The sequence below is a fragment of the Globicephala melas genome, chromosome 1 (assembly GCF_963455315.2).
Source record: "Globicephala melas chromosome 1, mGloMel1.2, whole genome shotgun sequence".
NCBI classification, from domain to species: Eukaryota; Metazoa; Chordata; class Mammalia; order Artiodactyla; family Delphinidae; genus Globicephala; species Globicephala melas.
In genome coordinates, this window is record NC_083314.1 from 59196903 (window position 1) to 59210733 (window position 13831).

The following is a 13831-nucleotide window of genomic DNA, read 5'->3' on the forward strand; positions in this document are numbered from 1 at the left end:
ATGGAATTGGAGGCCCAGAGGAAGGATGAAGAGAGACAAGAGGAAGAAGTAAGTGAAGAAGCGAAGAGATTCACGACGCAGGAAATGGCAAGGGGGTTTTCTTTATTTGAGGAGGCACTGTTAGTTTTTGAGGCACAGGACCCCGATGTAGAATGGTACACGAAGGTTACAGCAGCCGTTCAGAGTGCAATCCAGTGCTACTGTGGCATCTATGATGAGAAAAAAAGAGCTACTACCCAGACATCACTGGATCACTTTTTCAAGAGGGTAGATGGAATTGAATCCAGCAAGGAACCAGAACCTGTGCCATCAGCGTCAGGCGTGAGTGAAATTGCAGCTTGCCCGCCATCTCCTGTTGCTGATGATCCTTCACCTCTACCATCTCCCACCTCTTCTCCCGCCTCCAGTCAGTAACTCTTCTTGCCTGGTCACTTGATGCCAGCCCTTGTATGCTAGCTGTTGTACTGAACTACTGTACTTTTCAAGGTACTGTACTGTAAGATTAAAAATGCTTTCTTTATTTTTTGTGTTTGCTTTTTATGTATTATTTGTGTGAAAAGTATTACAAACCTATTATAGTACAGTACTATAGAGCCGATTGTGTTAGTTGGGTACCTAGGCTAACTTTGTTGGACTTATAATTGGACTTATGAATGCGCTCTTGGAACGGAACTCATTCATATGTAGGGAACTTAATGTACTCATCTCCTTATTTCATTTGGATTTCCTATAGCAAAGAAGCCCATACATGTGTGTGGAATCAATTGTCTGTAGTCTTTTCACATCGCAGCTTTGGGAAAACTCTTTGATTTGTGTTTGTCTTGGCCTTCCTGGTGTGCAGTTACTGCTGTAGAAAGTATTAATAGCTTCATTTCATATAAATATAACTTCCAAACGCTTATGTAGAGGACTAAAAATGTATCTGGTATTTAAGTAATCTGAACCAGTTCTGTAAGTGACTGTGTTTTGCATTACTGCAAAGATATGAAAATGTAATTAACTACAATGTAAAGAGTTTTCTACATAACTTCTTAATTTCTACATTCCTTCCCTTACTCTTCTTCAAGGGTTTCCTTTCAGTAAGCAACTTTCCATGCCCTTAATGTGTTCCTTTTTGGTAGGAATCCAGAAGTATTGATTGAATGAAAAAGCATTTGACATTTCTGGGCTGAGAGTCACAAACTGAGATGCCTCTTGTATCATATATGATGGAGGTCTTGTGTATCTATAACAACAGAGAGTTTCCTTATTTGCTCTTCATTTGCTGCTGTTTAAGTTGACAGCTTCCCTTCCCAAGAAAAATTCACTTACACCTGCTGCCTTTGGAGTCCTGGTATTCACTGTACCATATAACAGAAGTAACGTGTTGCTGTCAGAATACAAGCATTGCTTTTGGCAAATTAAAGTGCATGTCATTTCCTAATACACTAAAAGGGGGAAATAAGCTAAAGTACACAAGTCTGAGTCTAAAACTTTAGTACTTTTCCATGCAGATTTGTACACATGTGAGAGGTTGTCCAGTGGTCTAGTGATTATTGTTTAGAGAGTTGGACCACTACTGTGTGTTGCTAATCATTGACTGTAGTTCCAAAACAGCCTTGTGAAAATGTTATGCCCTATGTAACAGCAGAGCAACATAAAATTAAATTATATTTTATAAACCAAAAACATTATCTGTTAGACAAAGAAAATGCAAAAAATATATAGCTTTGCTTCAATTTTCTGAATATTTCAAGAGGGGGAAATGGCTCATTTCTGACATTCCAGACAATGGCCTTATTTGTGTTTTATTAGTGGGGATTATGGTCCACTCATATCTGAGAAAGTGTTTCATTTTCCTTGAGTCAGACAAGGCTCTCTTAATTAAGGGAAACATTCCACTCTTTAGAATCATAAAGACGCGCCTATGCAAATTACCTTTATCCAGACTGACTGGAGGCATCTTTTTATGAGATAAAGCTGAGCTTCTTAAAAATGTATTGCTCATCTCTTCCTCTCTTTCTCTCTATTAAAAGCAGAGATGAAGCCTTGTCGGCTTCGTGAAACTGCCCTCTGTATTCCTGTAACACTCCCTAGAACATGACCCCTGGGGTTGTGAACTCTGTTTTCTCTCCAAAATCAACATTGTTGAACAACGAAAGGAATCTCTAAACATCAAAGGCCAAGGAAGACAACACCCAGAGAGCAAGGAAATTCATTTTGAAAGTCAGCCCCAACTCTTCTTCCAGCCTCTTTTCTGGACAATGCATGCAAGCTCCCCATCTATCATTTCATCACCATGGCTGCTCTGCCCCACATAAACATTAACTTTTCAGCCTGTAACACTGGCAAACAAGATGAAGGAGATGCGGCTTATTACCCTGACTCCTGTGCCTTACACAGATGACTGTCGTGTTTAGACGAGACACAGAGAGGCAATGCCAGGGTGGCTAACTCAGGTGGGGTTTCCAAATTGGGACTCTTTTTTCTAGATGTCAAAAGACTGGTTTCTTACTTTTGCGCTTGCACTGTCCAGTTTTGATAGGAAGGTTATAACTTCCTAGAATTTGTTGGGAAGGTTCAATATATTCTAGTAAAAGTTTAAGATATTTTAAAAAGGGTTTGCAGATACTGTAAATCAGAGTGATTCTTTACTGAGATATCTTCTTTATGCCTTTAAACATAAAAAACATTTTAGCGATGCATCTAATATTTGAGCCTCATTATTTTCAGTGTGGAAATGTGTCCCTAGAGGGGCGCTCCCTGCTCTCCTGCGATCTGACTACCCACAGGGCTCTCAGCGCAACGAGGGGTGTGGGTAAGCCTCATCAACCCTCTCACTTAGCTTCTCAAAGTTGGCACTCAATTTATGATTAGGAGATACTGAGGCTGACAGCTTTTCCCAGATGCTTTTCTGTCTTTACATTGTGAAAAATTAAAGGGAAAGAAGAGTGCACGCACTTTTTTTAGGATGCCAACCTTTCTAAAACCTATGATTAGGACACATTAACAAATGTTTTACATGTTTCAAATGACTTCATTCATTTTTTCATTCAACAAGTATCTGTGATTGTTTACTAAAAGCCAGGCTGAGTCGGAGGCTGGGGATATGATGACTAAAAAAATACTCTATGAGAAGGACATCATTGTGATTTCCAAAGTTACCCCCATTTTTCAGTACAAATTTGGACACCAGCAACTAATGGACAATAAGTAAAACTGGATTATAGAAAACATCATGTACTGGAAAGTGACTTCATACAGTGAATTGGCCATTCCATCTCTTTCTCTTTCTTAAGAACAACTCAGTGAAATAAAATTCCAATTTATTGTTGGACAACAGTGTTGCACACATGCATCACACGGGCCAAAAACTAAATAGCAACCTCACAGACCAAAAGAAGGAAAAAAAAAAAAGAAGCTTTACCTTTGGCCTTTTAAATCATCTTATACAAACCAAGTACTTATTGTACAGCTAAATATAAACACAAAAGATGTTACTAGAACGCTTGGAATAAGTTGTTTTTGCTCTTTTTACGAGTGTATTTTTTTTCTCATTTGAGATTAGAACGAACATGGGCACACCATAAGTAAAGTCAGAAGTAGGGCAGAAAACACTCTGAAGGTTGGTTTGGTCATCTGAGATCATTAGAAATGGCTGACCCCTAACAATATGTACAAAAATATAAAATGTAAATAAAATTTACAAACACATTTTCCTTTTTGAAGCGCTTTCAAGAAAATAAGCAGGCACAAAAACAGACACAGAGGTCAATGGAACAGTACTGAAAGTCCATAAATAAACCCATGCTAATATGGTCAATTAATCTTTGACAAGGGTGGCAAGAATATACAATGGGGAAAAGACAGCCTCTTTAATAAATGGTGTCTGGAAAACTGGACAGCTACATGCAAAAGAATCAAACTAGACCATTTTCCTAATACATATACAAAAAAACTCAAAATGGATTAAAGACTTAAATGTAAGACTTGAAACCATAAGACCGCTAGAAGAAAACATAGTATGCTCTTTGACATTGATCTTAGCAATATTGTTTTTTGGATCTGTCTCAGGCAAGGGCAACAAAAACAAAAATAAACAAATGGAACTACATTAAACTAAAAAACTTTTGCACAGTGAAAGGAACCTTCAACAAAATGAGAAGGCAGCCTACTGAATGGAAGAAAATATTTGCAAATGATATATTCGATAAGGGGTTAATATCCAAATTATATAAAGAAATCACACAACTAAATATTTAAAAATCCAATTAAAAATGGGCAGAGAACTTGAATAGACATTGTTCCAAAGAAGACATACAGATGGACGACACATGAAAAGATGTTCAACATCATTAATCATCAGGGAAATGTAAATCAAAACCACCAATGAGACATAACCTCACACCTGTCAGAATGGCTATTGTCAAAAAGACAACAAACAAATGACAAATGTTGGCGAGGATGTGGAGAAAAGGAAACGCTCATACACTGTTGTTAGGAATATAAATTGGTGCAAACACTACAGAAAACAGTATGGAGGTTTCTCAAAAAATAAAAAATGTCATTAGAAATATCATATGATCCAGCAATTCCACTCTGGGTATTTACCCAAAGAAAACAAAAACAATAATTTAAAAAGATATATGCACCCCTATGTTCACTGCAGCATTATTTATAGCAGCCAAGATATAAAAGGAACCTAAATGTCCATGGATAGATGAATGGATAAAGCCTAGTATACACACACACACACACACACACACACACACACACACACACACACACACACTGGAATATTACTCACCCATGAAAAAGAATGAAATCTTGCCATTTGTGACAGCATGGATGGGCTTAGAGGGTATTATGCTAAGTGAAATAAGTCAGAGAAAGACAAATACTATATGATTTCATTTATACCTGGAAGCTAAAAAACAAAACAAATGAACAAAGAAAACATAACTTAAGAGTAGTCAGAAACAAACTTATAGATACATAGAGCAAACTGGTGGTTGCCAGAGGAGAAGGAAGCAGGGGTTTGAGTGAAATAGGTGAAGGGGATTAAGAGATACAAACTTCAAGTTATAAAATGAGTAAGTTACAGAGGTGTAATATGTACCATAAGGAAGAGAGTTAATACTGTAATGATTTTGTATAGTGACAGATAGTTACTGGAGTTGTGGTGATCATTTCATAATGTATTTAATTGTTGGATCACCATGTCATACACCTGAAACTAACACAATATTTTATAGTCAACTATATTTCAATTTAAATAAAAAGAAGAAAAAAAAGCAGGGCCTTAGAAATGTTGTTTCTTTATTCCGTCCCTGTTTCAAATTCATGTTACGGTTTTGGTCAGGTAATGGACAAGAAGTGTCATCAGTGGGTGTGTTGCCCAAGGTGGGCTGACTGGCGGGACTCTGTCCAAAGGTGCTCATGTTTAGATTCTGACACAGAATGATGAATAGGTCACAGTGGCTTTTTCTGTATTGTATTGTATTGTATTTGTTCATTTTCTTTTATTTATTTATTTTATTTTTATTTATTTATTTTTGGCTGTATTGGGTCTTTGTTGCTGCATGTGGGCTTTCTCTAGTTGCAGCCAGTAGGGGGGCTACTTTTTGTTGCAGTGCACAGGCTTCTCACTGCGGTGGCTTCTCTTGTTTCAGAGCACAGGCTCTAGGCACGTGGGCTTCAGTAGTTGTGGCTCGCGGGCTCTAGAGCACAGGTTCAGTAGTTGTGGCACGCAGGCTTAGTTGCTCCGCTACATGTGGGATCTTTCCGGACCAGGGCTCGAACCCGTGTCCCCTGCATTGGCAGGCAGATTCTTAATCACTGTGCCACCAGGGAAGTCCTATTTTTTTATCTTTAGTTTAACTTTTCCTTTTTTGCTGTGTAGTCCTCCTCATCAGTCTTCTGCTCTTGGTATCAGCATTGTCATCCTCATCATCTTCAACTGCCCATTTGCATGTAGCTGCCTCAGCTGCTTCATCTTCCTCTCCATTCTCTTCTTCACCATGTCTTTCATCTTCCTCCTCTTCCTCTTCCTCATCACTTCCTTCCTCTTCTTCACCTACATCTTGCTTCCTATTTTTCTCATTAGCATTCCCGCAAGCAAGTGTGGCTCCTCTACTCTCCCCCTCTCCACAATTTCCTTTTTCTCCTTCAAATCCTTGGTGGTGATCTTGTACCTGGTGACTATGGCTATGCCTGACATCGTGGGGCATGCCAGTGATTCCATGCAGTGGATTAAAATTGTTCAGTTGTTCAGTTAGTTATAGCAGAGGCAGCGTGGTAGCCAAGAACATAGACTTTGAAGTCAGTTAGGTCCTAGTTCTACTTCTACAGGCTATGAGATCTCAGGCAAGTTATTTAAACTCTCTAAACCTCAGGGTCCTCGTCTGGAAAATGGGGATAGTAACACCTAGTTCCTAATGCTGTTATGATGATCAAATGACATGGTATATTTAAAGTTCTTAGTATTGCCTCTGGTGTGAAATGGCCAATTAATGATAGTTGCTAGATTAATAATAATAATTTTATTCAAGTAGTAGGATTGACAAAATGAAGTGTCTGTGTATGGGATATCAGTTCACAGAGTGAAGGAGCAAGTGTGATATAAAACCTAACAGGGTTGGGGCTTCCCTGGTGGAGCAATGGTTGAGAATCTGCCTGCTAATGCAGGGGACACGGGTTCGAGCCCTGGTCTGGGAGGATCCCGCATGCCGTGGAGTGGCTGGGCCCGTGAGCCACAACTACTAAGCCTGCGCGTCTGGAGCCTGTGCTCCGCAACAAGAGAGGCCGCGATAGTAAGAGGCCCGCGCACCGCGATGGCCCCCACTTGCCACAACTAGAGAAAGCCCTCGCACAGAAACGAGGACCCAACACAGCAAAAATAAATTAATTAATTAATAAACTCCTACCCCAACATCTTCTAAAAAAAACAAAAAAACCCCAAAAAACAGAGTGCAGGCCCTGCGCGCGCGCGCGCACACACACACACACACACACACAAACTAACAGGGTTGGGCTTCCCTGGTGGCGCAGTGGTTGGGAGTCCGCCTGCCGAGGCAGGGGACATGGGTTCGTGCCCCGGTCTGGGAAGATCCCACATGCCGCGGAGCGGCTGGGCCCGTGAGCCATGGCCTCTGAGCCTGCGTGTCCGGAGCCTGTGCTCCGCAACGGGAGAGGTCACGGCAGTGAGAGGCCCGCGTACTGCAAAAAAAAAAAAAAAAAAAAAAAAAAAAAAAAAAAAACTAACAGGATTGGGTTATTCAGGAAAGATGACTGCCCCAGGGGTTATGGGTGGGACGATGTATATAATGTATACATTTAATCCCCACTTATATTTAATCCCCACTTAAAGGTCTGGAACATCCTTGGATTCAGGGAATTAGTCCCACTTCCAAGCAGAGGAGATATAATAAGCACCAAGTCAGAAAGCACATCACAACAGAATTGGCCTTAGCACACCAGCACTAATTTAGGCTAGCCACGCAGCTAGGTCCTGGATTGCATCTCTGTGACCAAGTGCCTACCCTGGTAGGCAAAATGCTAAATGTGTCCTCCTCAACCCCTACAACTTCCCATCTCCTCTTTGATTATCCAATCAAACACTAATCTAGGTACTGCTGGGAAGGGATTTTGCTGATAGAATTCAGTTATTAATGAATTGACCTTAAAATAGGGAGATTATCCTGGATAATCTGAATGAGCCCAGTGTAATCACACGAGCCCTTAGAAGTAGAATTGGAGGCAGCAGAGTAAGGCAGAGAGATGTGGCAGAAGTCGTAGGCCAACGAACGATGATGCAGAAGGGGAAGTTGGAGAGATTTGAGGAGAGGGACTCAAAACTGCCATTTTGGACAGCGAAGAGAGCCATAAGCCAGGGAATGAAAATGGCCTGAAGAGGATGAAAATGACTCCTGGCTGACAGCCAGCAAGGAAATAGGGACCCCAGTCCGACAACCACAAGTAACTGGATTCTACCAACAATTTGGATGACCTTGGAAGTAGATTTTTCCCAGACTCTCTCAAGAAGAGCCCAACTGGCTGACGTCTTGACTTTGGGAATGTGAAACCCAGAGCAGAGAAACCAGTTGACCCAACCTGTACTTCTGACCTACAGAAACAATGAAATAATAAATCTGGGTTGTTTTCAACCATCAGATTTGTAGTAATTTTTTACAGCAGTGATAGAAAACTACATGCCTATTTTGTCCCAATACAGCATACAGATCATCCTTTAAAAACCCAGGTCAAATCATGTCATTTCCAACCATAAGCACCTGCGTCTCTTTGTGAAGGGCTTTCTCTGGCCTCAGGAATCCACTTGGAAGAGCAGGATAATTAACCATGCCCTCCTAGGATCAGCCCCTAGCCAATGACGGACTGGAATCGGTAGATGCATTCCCCCAGCTCCCTCACCACTCCTTGGGGATACTCTGAGGTGTCTCCCAGAGTTCTCTTGTGGGACTGAGTCTTGGCTCCCACAGTGGTAACCTGCTGATTAACACACCCTTTACTGGATTTGTCCCTTTCCCTGTCTCACTTCCTTACTCCCTTACTAGTGCTTCCTGGGATCACCTCCCAAATAAATGACTTGCACCTATGTCCTTGTCTCTGGGTCTGCTTCAGAAGGAACTCAACCTAAGACACTGAACTTATGAGCTGGCTGGAGGTACAGGAAGCCAAGCAGGTTGCTATAACATTTTTTTTTAATGTAAAAACTAAGGTATATCTACCTTCTGAGGTTTCGATCTGAGCAGGCATGGAATCAACACAAAGGACATGGGCTTTAGAATAACACAGGCGTGGATTTGAATCCCTGCTTGACCATGTATTAACTGAAAAAACATAGGCAAGTTACTTAACCTTTTGAGGTCTGTGTTTCATCCTCTGGAAAATGGAATTAATAATATCTACCTTTAATTTTGTGAAATTTGTATGAAGTAATGCGTGTAATTAAATTAGTCTCTTCCTGTATTTACATGTTATGTCACAGTATGTTACAGACGGCAGGGACTGTAGTCAAACACCTTTAGTTCTAGATGGGAGATCTGAGACTTAGAGGCCAAGAAGCTTGCTCCAATTCACAGTGTTGGTGTTAAACTGAAGATTTTTTTGATAGTACATTCACGAGTTCAAAAATTAAAACTATATACAAGGGAAACAGCAGATCTTTTTATTCAAAAAGTGAAGAGGCGGGCTTCCCTGGTGGCGCAGCGGTTAAGAGTCCGCCTGCCGATGCAGGGGACATGGGTTCGTGCCCCAGTCTGGGAAGATCCCACATGCCGCGGAGTGGCTGGGCGCGTGAGCCATGGCCGCTGAGCCTGCGCGTCCGGAGCCTGTGCTCCGCAACGAGAGAGGCCACAACAGTGAGAGGCCCTCATACCGCAAAAAAAAAAAAAAAAAAAAAAAGTGACGAGGCCGGATTTTTCTCCTGATATAAGACACTGAGAGCAAAGCTAATAATAATCCTTTAGGAAACTTCTGGTTACAAAACAAGCAGCACGATGGCCAAGGAAAACAAGCAAGGAAGCTTTTCTAAAATCCAGGGGTATTTCCCCCTCTCTGTTAACAACTGACGGCAAACAGTCTGGCTACATTCAGGAAGGGCTCTTTCAGTGAACCAGCCCATGTGCAATTATTTCTCCTGCTTGGGAATTCACCGCTGGAGTTGGCTCATTTTGAAGATATTCCCACTGTTAATTCTTGGATTCCAAAACAGAAAACGGAAGCGTCAAGATAAGGTGCTGCCAAGCAGGAAGCAAGGAAACACATTAGAACTGAAGTCTCAGAATCGTGCCAGAAGTTTTAAAAGGGAAATTAGTGGAAATTACAGAGGCCTCTTGAATCAGATAAGAAAGGAGACTAACTTAATATATACCGACTTATGGTACTTCTTTAGAGCTATTCTCTTCCTTTGGTTAAAAACCATTTACTTTCCATGTACGAGAAGTCAAAACATCGACTCATCCTAAATATTTCTGAATTTGCCCAACACTGTTACAAATGGTGCCTCTAGTCTTCCAGTAGAGAGGGTGTCAGTAACTGTAGTGACATTTTGGTCAACATTGTACTTAGAGCTGAGCACCAGCCATGGGGTCTTGATATTCTCTCCCAAATTAGGTGACCCTGGGCCAATATATCTCAAAGTGTGGTAGGATTTGGGTATCTGTATCAGAATTACCTGAATATTCATTTAAAGTACGGATTCCTGGTCCCTGGGTGCGGGAGTGCAGACAGAGAGCCCAGGTCTCCTACTTGACCCAGGTGTTCTGAGATAGCTACACATCCAAAGAAGTGAACATGCCTTTCTGGAGAATGACTTTAGAGGGAACCAGACTAATTTTCTATCAAATATGCTTATGTTTCAGTCAAGCAAGAAATGCCATTCTACACCATGATGGCATACTGTTATTAATTTTATTTCACAATTTTGGGTGTGCAAGAAATATCATATTTGTATTCTGCAAATAGTATTGAATCTTTATTGGGATTTCGTCTCCCTACCTTAGACTCTACAGAAGTACTTTAGATGTTAGCAGAGTCGAACTTGGGGGGAAGTTACTAAAGCTTTCAAAAATAAGCACCTAGCGACACTGCCCAGAGATGAGGGAACCAAGAACTACTGTCCATGCTTCATAGTTCCCTTCAGCACTGAGGAACCAAAGCTACATTCACACTTTAATAGATGGTCTTGCCACATGTGCTTATGGCCGATGCTACTTCCCATTAAACCCAATAATCTCCTGTCCATGGCTTTTATTTGTCCCTGTCTATGGAAGGTGAACAGGATGGCCTTGAGTGACACTGTAACATTTGCCTTGGGAACCCTAACCTTCTCTTTCAGTCCTTCCCTCACTCCCTCAGGGATGTCCCATCACCATAAAGGTGAGAATGAGTTGGACTGGGCACAGAAGCAAAAGCGGTTGATGTCCTTGTTGCCCCATTACAGGACGTGGAGGAGAGGCCAGGGCACTTCCAGGAAAAGGGACGATAAAGCCAGGAAGGGTGGCACCTCAGAGACAAAATAGCCCTGGTGGTGGAGCCTGGGGTGTGCCTCTGTTTGCAGCATCTTCTTTCCTTTTCTCTTTGCCTCTCCAAGTTGGAGACTGTAACGGGTATCCATATGAGGCCAGGGTTGAAAATGGAGCAGTCCAGGGACAGCCGGCTACATCTTCTGAGCTTGGGAGACCCAATAGGGCCTTGAGGACCTCTAATCAGCCTGCTACTTGGGACATTAGGTTTATTTGAGGAAGAGGAGATAATATTCAACACCCCCAGTTATTCCACGCTCACCTAATTTCCTCTTCAACTCATTCTTCCACCCCCAAAATGAGGGTGCCCCGCATCAGATCAGAAAAAGCAGGTGAAGAAGCTACAGTCCAGCTGTTAGCCCCTCACAGTGCTGGCGTCTCCCTATGAGAGGCAAACTAGGTCTGTCTATGACCTATTCAGCAGCCCTGGAGCCTGAAGAAAGCCCCTCAGCTTCTAGCAGACAGGTACATGATCTGTGGTCCCAATCTCAGGTGGCAGGGATGTGGAAAATATTCTGGGAGAATGCAGGATAACTATAAGGGTGACTGAGTTTGGAATGTTACACCTCTGGTAGTGACAACAACAACAACAATAATAATAATAAATTACCTTTACTCACAATCTCTTCGACTCCTTATTTCTCTTATCCTTCTTTTCAGGTATTGGGTTCTGTCCCTGAAGTTCTCTCAGTGTAAATTTAAAATATTTTACCCTTTAGCCATAGGGAGAATCTGCTTTTGAATCAGGATCTCCTAGAAAGTGTGACCTAGGGATCAAAACTTTTCCTAGGTATAGCTCAGCCTGCCTTACTTTTATCTTCATCCACTTTTCCCCCATAGCTGAGAACCTAGGGTCCTTTTTCACTGCATTGTCTGTACTGCTTACTGCCCCTTGGTTCCCTTCCTGCCTTTATGTCTTGGAAACCAGGACACAGCCCTCTTGGTGGAGAGCTGGGATGATCTCATTGCTCTTGGGAAGAAGAGAGATATTGGAGACTTGGGAAGAACAGGGAGGCTCATCGTGGGGCAAAATAACAAGAGAAACTGTGTTTTGGGATAGCAGTTAAGGAAGCTGGCTCTGGAGAATGACTGCCTGGGTTTCAACTCCTTAGCTCTGTGTTTTTGGATGAGATAGGTGTAATCCTTGGTTGCCCAATTTCCTCATCTGTATCATGGGGATGCTAAGAGTGCCTATTCATAAGAGGCTGTTATAAGGATTAAATAATCATCTAGATGAATATGCAAAGAAGCTTAGAACAGGGCCTGGCACGTAGTAAGCACTCAGTAGATGCTACAGGTTATAACTGGGGGGGGGGGCGGGGTGTCCAGGACATATATTTGTAAATGAAATAGGGACGGTACCACCATTGGGGCTATTTTTAGATATTTGTGAAAGGAAAGAGACAAACTATAAACTTAATTTAGTTATGAAAAATCATAATAGTAAATGTAGTTATCTAGGGCTGTTTATGACTAATTTCCATCTTCAAAATAATTATTAGGTACTTTATTAGTGTGTCAGATAAATTTTAAGATCTGCCTACAGGGCACTTCCAGGAAAAGGGACGATAAAGCCAGGAAGGGTGGCACCTCAGAGACAAAATAGCCCTGGTGGTGGAGCCTGGGGTGTGCCTCTGTTTGCAGCATCTTCTTTCCTTTTCTCTTTGCCTCTCCAAGTTGGAGACTGTAACGGGTATCCATATGAGGCCAGGGTTGAAAATGGAGCAGTCCAGGGACAGCCGGCTACATCTTCTGAGCTTGGGAGACTCAATAGGGCCTTGAGGGACCTCTAATCAGCCTGCTACTTGGGACATTAGGTTTATTTGAGGAAGAGGAGATAATATTCAACACCCCCAGTTATTCCACGCTCACGCAAATGATATGTTCGCAACTTATTAAAAAATAAAACATATACAGATTACGTATTAACCCAGCTTCACATCCTTCTCTGAAATCTAAATAAACACTTGTGACTGACTGCTCTTCCACATTTACTGAGCCATAGCGATCACGTTACATAAGTAAAGTCTGATTAAAAAAAATAATGTCAGTATCTAGAAAATATAAGAGAGAGGGAGGTGGATGATAACGTCTCTGTTCAGAGCCAGGCAGTTTTAGGAGTTAAATTAGCTAACTGGGTTATTTATTTAATTTTTAAAATCAGTTGTACTCATTGGAATTTTTCTTCTCTTTGCCTGTTTGGCTTAGGTCTTTATGTGCATAGAAAGAGCCAGGGCTAACATGTGTAATGAGACAAATTAACCTGTTATTCCCCGCCTCATTCCCCTGCCACTACTACTTCATGCCTGCTTAGAGCACATTCTTAGATGTCCTATTCTAAAAAACTGTAATTATAGAATATTAGCTTCACTTGATCTCTATAGAACATGGAAAGTAAAAGATTCCCATTTACTGTCTCTACTGTTTGAATTAAACAAGATGCAGAGATGGGGAATGGTGATTGTATATAACTGTCCCAAAGAAATGCCAGTATAAAGAGCAGGAATCAGTGATATTTTATATATATAAAATATATATATATATTATATATATATATACCCTTCAGTTGCATTTAGACACAGAATTCTTTAAACTGTGTTCTTTTTACTATAAAAGTAATAGAGGGTCATTGCAAAAACTGGGAAAACCTGAAAATAAACATGAAAGTTATAAAAATAACCCCTGAATCCTGCCATCTAGAAATCCATTGTTAACATTTTGATACATTTTTTATGTTTTTGCAATTCACATTAAAAAATTTTAAACCAAATTTGGGTAAATTAAACACGAGTATATATAGTTTTCAT